This window comes from Cryptomeria japonica, chromosome 6 (assembly GCF_030272615.1).
Source record: "Cryptomeria japonica chromosome 6, Sugi_1.0, whole genome shotgun sequence".
NCBI classification, from domain to species: domain Eukaryota; kingdom Viridiplantae; phylum Streptophyta; class Pinopsida; order Cupressales; family Cupressaceae; genus Cryptomeria; species Cryptomeria japonica.
In genome coordinates this window covers 149494320-149502563 of record NC_081410.1, presented here as the reverse complement: position 1 = coordinate 149502563, position 8244 = coordinate 149494320, and positions in this window count along the sequence as shown.

Here is an 8244-nt window from a genome sequence, read left to right as displayed (position 1 = left end):
ATGAAATATCTTATTTTAAAAATGAAATATCTAATTAAAAAACTAATTGTAAGAAATGAAAAATCTAATTAAAAGCTAAGATTAAGAATCTAATTTTAAAAATGAAAAATCTAAAGAATCTAAAATTAAAAAGCTAGGATTCAACTTACTAAGAAAAACTAAGATTTAAATAAGCTAAAAGAAACTAAATTTAATAAAACTAAATTAAAGCTAAGAAAAGTAAACTTCTAAACTTTTTAAACTAAAAACTTAAATGCCTTCTGATGTTCACGTGAGATTTGGAGATTTGAAATGCTTTCCTTTTTCAGATTTTTAAACAGAAAAAATGTGGTTTGACACATGCCATTAAGGGCTCACGCAAGCCCATGAAATCTCCAAACAAGCAAAAACAAATATTGTCTGGGCAAAAACAATAACGCATGAATCTATAATGTCGAGAATAATAATTATTTGCAGGCCACTGACAGTAAAGGTTCAGGCCAAAATCATTGCATAATATGCACAGAATTTGTTTAGATTGCAGGATAAGACCAAAATGGAATTCGAATGCAGAACGTATAAGCTTAGAGAAGGCATTAAAAGTTTCAAGTAAATGCAATGGCAATTTTTAATGACAGAATGCCAAAATGTGAACGCATAAACAAAGTCTATGAATTGTTCTAAAAATGCCTGAAAAGAAAGAGAGCATTGAATACAAATGACTCCAGGATGTGCACAAAAACCTTTGAATCAAAGATTGCATGAACTCATGAATGTGTGCAAGAAAAACATGATAGCCTGCCAAGAAACATTTTAATCTGCAATCTATGTAGTGGGCATTAATAACCATGCAGAAACATGTGGGTTATCAAAACCCGATGCAAAATGTGAGAGATTTAACAAGGCACATGAACTCTTTGGAAGATGCAAAATGAAATGTTGTAACGTGATTTATTGGCTGAAAGCACAAAGTGCATGAAGTGTTAAACAAAATGTAAAACTAGATGCTCAACATGGAATGTAATATTTGCACAAATCTCACAAAATAGACTTAGCAAAACAACTTTCAAACAAATGTAGACAAACAACAAACAAATAATAATATTATGCCTAATCAAATCATTCGAATGTATGAGTTAAAACAACTAATGAGTGTTTGTATGCAATCTTACATAATCACTTTCTGTTAAACAAAAATCAAATTTATGCAAGGACAAGGACTGTTCCACCGGGTGTGCCAATTGTAGATGGAGGAAATGGATTGAATACGAGATTCAATCTTCCAACATCCCACAATGAAGTACATGCAAGAAAAACACACATGCAAAGCCAAAATAAACAAAGAAACACACATGCATTAACAAGAATTTGCCTCCATTGCTCTCCTATCAACCAAGGTCTTGTATTTTTAAGATTTCGCTCTCAGAGCATTGTGCACAAGAGGCTATGGTGAATGGAGATAATTTTTAAATAAAGATGTGTGATTGATCAAGAAAATGAAATGCAAGAATACATGAAAGATGCCAATTGTAGATGGAGGAAATGGATTGAATACGGGATTCAATCTTCCAACATCCCACAATGAAGTACCTGCAAGAAAAACACACATGCAAAGCAAAAATAAACAAAGAAACACACATGCATTAACAAGAATTTGCCTTCATTTCTCTCCTATCAACCAAGGTCTTGTATTTTTAAGATTTTGCTCTCAGAGCATTGTGCACAAGAGGCTATGGTGAATGGAGATAATTTTTAAATAAAGACGTGTGATTGATCAAGAAAATGAAATGTAAGAATACATGAAAGATGCCAATTGTAGATGGAGGAAATGGATTGAATATGGGATTCAATCTTCCAACATCCCACAATGAAGTACCTGCAAGAAAAACACACATGCAAAGCCAAAATAAACAAAGAAACACACATGCATTAACAAGAATTTGCCTTCATTTCTCTCCTATCAACCAAGGTCTTGTATTTTTAAGATTTCGCTCTCAGAGCATTGTGCACAAGAGGCTATGGTGAATGGAGATAATTTTTAAATAAAGATGTGTGATTGATCAAGAAAATGAAATGCAAGAATGCATGAAAGATCTCAAAAGATGCAAGAAATGAATTTTGAATGCAAAAGTTGTGGATGAATGCTCAAAATGCAAAGATGGTGAAGAATGCAAATTGACATAAGTTCGACACATAAAGATGAGATGCTCAAATAAGAGAGAGGGGCTTGTTTAAATATATTTTCTCCAGGCAAGTTCATGTTGTGGGATGAATATGGGATAATGCAAGATGAGTGGTATAGGGAAGAAGAGTGGTAAATGGGAAATGGTAAGTGGTAGGAAGGGATATTAAAGGGGTTTTATTAAATAAATAGAGAAATGTATATAAGGTGAATGCATGAAGGCGTATGTATGAATATGATATAATGTTTTATTTAATAAATTTAATGGATAAATTGTAAGATATTAATAATAATATAATAAAAGATGGGAATTATGAATAATGAATTATTGAGAAATAATAGTGTAATAATGACTCACCCGATGTTCAGAGAAATTTGAAATTAAATGCAAACAAATTAATGAAATTTTTTATGTGTCGACAGTATTAATGATTAATCTTCACATTTTTAGAAAGGTGACGATGGCACACCAGAAGGGCAGAGTCCTAAACAAGAATATTAATTTTCTGCACACTTTGTGGGTGTGCATTTTCAAAGAGTCGAGTGTCATTTGGAAGAAAGCTCCGAAGTTGCAGAAGCAGAGAAATTGTAAAATGAACTCTAAAATGGGGGGATTTAAGAAGAGAGGAACTTGATAATATTTCCAGATGGCAGGAGATGCCTAAGGTATGGACAAAGCTGGAGAAGGGATTCATGACGCATTTCATGGAAAAATTGGTAGACTATGATAAAGGTAGAGTAAACCTAGCGGTCACCAAAGTTATTGAAAACTGGATAAATGGCTCCTTCAAAGTTCATGGTGTTAGGTTTAAGCTGGATGTAGACCTTATTTTGACGGTCACAAGTATGCCCCATTCTGGTCTTAACTTCTTTAGGGACCTAAAAGTGTCTAATAATGTATTAAATATTTTTCCATGTAAAGAGAAGGAAAGAGAGAAATTAGGAAAAGCTACGGGGGGGTATTATGATGCTTCTAATATCAAAAAATTTAAGGGCTGTGCGCTTAATGCAATTATGGAATATATTACTGTGGAGGGTCATTTCACCAGGTTCCACACATACCATTTTGTGCTTTTAAATCACTTTAGACATGAGAAGAGGATTTCTCCGTCCTATTACCTTTTCAGCTCTCTGTCGTGGTCTCTAAATAAGCATAGCAAGAACCCTTCTTCACCTATGCTTCATTATAGACTTATTTTGCTCATTTCTGAGCATTGCAAGATTCTGGCTATCTAGGAAAACAAGAGGTTGTTGGTGTGACCGGGGAAAGAAAAGAATAAGGAGGAGCAGGTCAATCAGATTAATAAGGAGAAAAGGGAAATGGAAACTGAGCAGGAGAAGCATAAGGAAGAAACGAGTAGGGAACATGATAAAGGTGGAGATGGGATTATTTTGGATAAACTCAAGAACTAGTCTGAGGCTCAAATGGGTTTTGATAGGTGGGTATATGAAAGAATCAAGAATCTGGAAAAAAATGATAAGCAACAGGAAGAGCAGGGAAAGAAAAATGAAAGTAACTAGGAGTAGTGGAAAAAGGGTATGGAGGAAAAAGTGGAGAAGTTGGAAGCTCAGATTAGTAAATTGGAGGAAGGAAAAACTGCCATGAAAAACTTTTTGGTTATGATTCCGGATATCCTTACCTCTGTGACTAGGAATATAAAGGAAATTGCCAAGTTCCTTGATGGCTCCAACACTTCCAAACCTGTTGTGGACCTAGATATTGATGAGGATGCTATTGAGGCAGGGACAGTGGAAAGTGCTCCTGGTGGTACAACAAAAAGGACTAGGGCAAGTATGAAAAAAACTGCTTTGGCCTCTTCCAAGGAAATCCCTATGCTCAGGGATAATATTAAAGATTTGCAAGGGATTATCAGAAATTTGGCTAATGCCGTTAAAAACATTAAGTAATTTGTCTTTTGTCTTTTTTTCTGTTATGGCTGGATGTTGCTGGTTTTGTTGGGCTTTTATGCTGGTTTTTGCCCAGAACTGTACTGGTTTGTTTGCAGAATGTCTTTTCTTGTTTCTTAATGCTATTATCTTTTAAGGATATTTTGTAAAGGGTTTCAGGATCCCTTCAAAACCTGTTTTTCTCGTAATTAAAAAAATTTATTAACTAAAAAAAATTGATTATAATTGTAGACGTATAAAAATGACCATATTCCTAAATGAATATTTTATGTTCATTCCTCTATTTTAGTTAAATCTAATTTAACTAAATCACCTACATTCCTCTATTTAATTAAGTAAATTTTTCAATTTATTTAGTTAAATTCACTTAAGCCCTTTATGTCATTTAATTGAATAAATCATTTTATTTAATTAAAACCCTTCTTCTTACCTTTTAATTAAATTTACATTTAATTAATAGTTTACCCCAAATTGAATAAATCTAATTTATTCAATTTCCCAAATTGCATAAATCTAATTTATTCAATTTCCCAAATTGCAACCAAATTGAAATAAAGTAATTTATTTTAATTAATTCTATTTTCCCTCTCCCACTTGCATTTTCCTACATCTCCCACTTGCATCCTAAACCCTATTCCTAATTTCTTCTAGAATCCATCTAATCCTAATCAATTAACCCCAAACCCATCCATTATCCCCTTTCCCTAAATTTGAGGAGGTCACTTCTCAAATTTGGAGTAAAGTCTTGAAAAGGCATTAAAACCTTTATCCATTCAACAAGCTAACTTGTTGAATACACCCAAATTTGGAAGGACTCTTACAAATTTATCCCCAAAGTCTTCAAACCATTAATAGTTAACTAACCCTTAGTGGCATGGTTAGAGAATTTTTGACTAACTTAACCTCCATCTAGCCCAAGGGTCTCATCAAGCATTTATTTCTTTGACCATGGTTATTACTTTAACCTTTGCACAAGAGTTTACCCCTTGGGTAAAAGCTTTATCCAATGGATAACCCTACCCTAACCTTAACCCTTACCTCCTAGGGTAACCATGAGGTCTTCTCAAGCATTTAATACTTCTTACCTCTCCTCTCAACCAACCTTATGTTGACAATTGTCACCATTTCATTGGTGAAAACTGAAAACATGGATTGGCAACTTTGAAACTTGACCCTTGATTAATTCTTTCAATCCTGACCATCCATTGCCCTATTTTCACTATAAATAGAGCTCTCATTCCTCCATTTTAAGGATCCATGCAAGCTTTTAGTATCTCATTATGCTCAATCTTATTAACACATCTAGCTTCTCTTTGTAATAGGAATTAATCTAATAAGCATTTTAGACTATTTCCTTTATCATTAGCTTAACTCATAAACTAGTATATCATGTTAGGATAGTATTGCTACTAATCTTGTCATCTCATAATCTAGTTTATTACATTTGTAGAATCATGCATAGATAAGATGCATTTTCATAACTAAATCAATCATAAGAATCCCTTGTTCTTGCATTTGTCATCCCTAAGCCACTTTGCTCAGTGATCTGAGAGAAAAGGCATTGGCTTGAGGGACCTTGTGAGATAGAGAACCATGGAACCAACCTTGTGAAGTTGAGTCATTCTTCATGACTCCATAACTTGCACCAAGAAGTCCTGTGGGTGTGTGGACAAGCCTCTTTGAACTTCATTTATTTTACATTTTAAGTTTCATCGCCCCGCTTTTCCCGCATACAATAATATTAAGAAAAAATTATAATAAAAAAATTCAAAATTTATTATCTATCTTCTCATAATATTTTTCAAATAAACATTTATTATAAAATCTAAAATAGTTCATTATAGAAATATTAAATTGTTTTTTTTTTTGAAGTGAAATTCTATAACTCATCATCAAACATATTTTTCAAATTGCCTGAATGTTTGAAATTTGAAGTATTATTGCTGAGATACAAAGTTTTGTTCATGATAAATAAAATATTTACGAGATTTTTATTGGAATAAATCTTTAAAAGGAAATAAAGATACTCCATTTGCATATTTTGATAATAAATAAATTAAATATAATATATTTTAAAGGTATTATGTTAAATTTGTTAAAGAAAGCTTTAAATTGATCAATAATAATAATTTGTTTGTAAATAGATGAAAATTTAATATTATAACTATATTCCAAATAAATGACATAGAAGAAAGAAGATTTGATATACTAAAGAGACAAAGATCAATTTAGAAGCTTCTATATAAATATAAAATAATAATCATAAAAATGTTTAACTTAATATATGAAACATCCTCTTCTTTCATATAAAATATAATATTAAAATAACTAATTAATTTTTTTCTTAATAATTAAATTAATATTAAAATTATATTTAAAAAATTTCCATAAAATAATAATTAAAAAATAATTGTTTATACTTGGATCATAATATTTCAAAAATATTAATTAACCAAAATTTGATTTTAATTTTTTTTCATAAAATAATAATTAAAAAAATAATCGTTTATACTTAGATTATAATATTTTAAAAATATTAATTAACCAAAATTTTATTTAGGGTAAACTTGATCAATTATCATTAGAGAATTACTTAGTACAAAATAGAGAATTATCATGAGATACGTTTGATCTCTTGCACACCTATAGAGAATTTAGAACCATCAAATTTTCAAATAGGATTCTTTTTTGTCATAGGGAATGTCTTCGGCGTAAATATAATATTATTATTATTAATATATTCAATATTATTAAATCTTAATCTTAATTAAATCCGAGCATCTTAACTTTAAACTTAATTAAACTCTAATGCTAACTTTATTTGAACTGTTATTCATATTGAACCCTAATTGTACGTTATCCATAACTGAATACTTGCCCTTATTGACTTTAACCTTAATTCTAATAGAACCCTAAACCTAGTTTAAATTGTAACCTTAAATGTAATCCTAAAACTATGTTTAGGATTAGGATTAGGAATTAGATTAGCATTAAAGATAAAATTAAGATTAGGGTTAAGGTTTGAATGATAGTTAGGGTTAGGGTTAGGGTTATGATTAGGGTTAGTGTCATATTTATAGATATAATTTGGTGTAGAAGTAGAGCTAAGGTTAGGATTAGATTCATGCTTAGGGTATGGGTATGGGCAAGGATTAAGGTTAGAGATAGATTTAAGGTTTTTGTTAGCTTTAGCCTAAATTTGAACCCTCTTTTTGGGAAACTAACTAAATACTAACCCTAATCCTAACTCTAGTTCAAATTTTGATTGAACCCCAATCCTAATTAAATCCTCATCATAATAGTTACACTAATTGAATGCTTATTGTAATTGTAACTAAGCCCTAACCCTAATCCTAATTTAACATTGATTAAACTCTAAAAATAACTAAACCTCAACCCTAATATTTACCCTTATCCTGATGGGATCCTAACCCTAATTAAACCCTAAACTAACCCTAATCCAAGTTGTAACCTTAGTCCTAAGTGAACACAAGTACCCAAATTAAACGTTAACCCTAATCTTATTTGAATCATAAGTGTACCCTAACCATAATTGAATATTTACACTTATAAAAACTCTAATGCCAACCCTATAATTTAATCATCATCCTAACCCTAAGCATAATGAAACTTTAATCCTAATACTAATAATGCCCTAGTTCTATAATCCTAAAATATAATCTATTGGATCAAGATTAGGGTTTACATCATGATTAGGGTAAGGGATAGGTTTTGTGTTATGGTTATGGTTAAGATTTAGGGTTAGAGTTAGAGTTATGGTTAGGGTTAGATTTTAGGGTTAGGGTTGGGGTTCACATCATGGTTATGGTTTAGAGATATAGAAGTTTATGGTCATGATTAGGTTAATGAAATAAAATATAGTTAGCTTATATATAAACTAAATTCATATATAAGCTAAATTCATATATAAGCTTAGGATTATGGTTAGGTCTAGGGTTTAGGGTTATGACTAGGATTAGGGTTCACATTATGGTTAGGGTTAGGGTTAGGGGTATGGTTAGGTTTAGTGTTTAGGATAATGGTTAGGGTTAGGGTTGTTGGCAATAATAAAAGAAACTGAGAGAGGAGGGGGTGAATAAGTTTGCTCACAAACTTTACTCAACTCAAACACAAATTCAGATTTGATAGTTAACAATGAAAGCATAAACCAATAC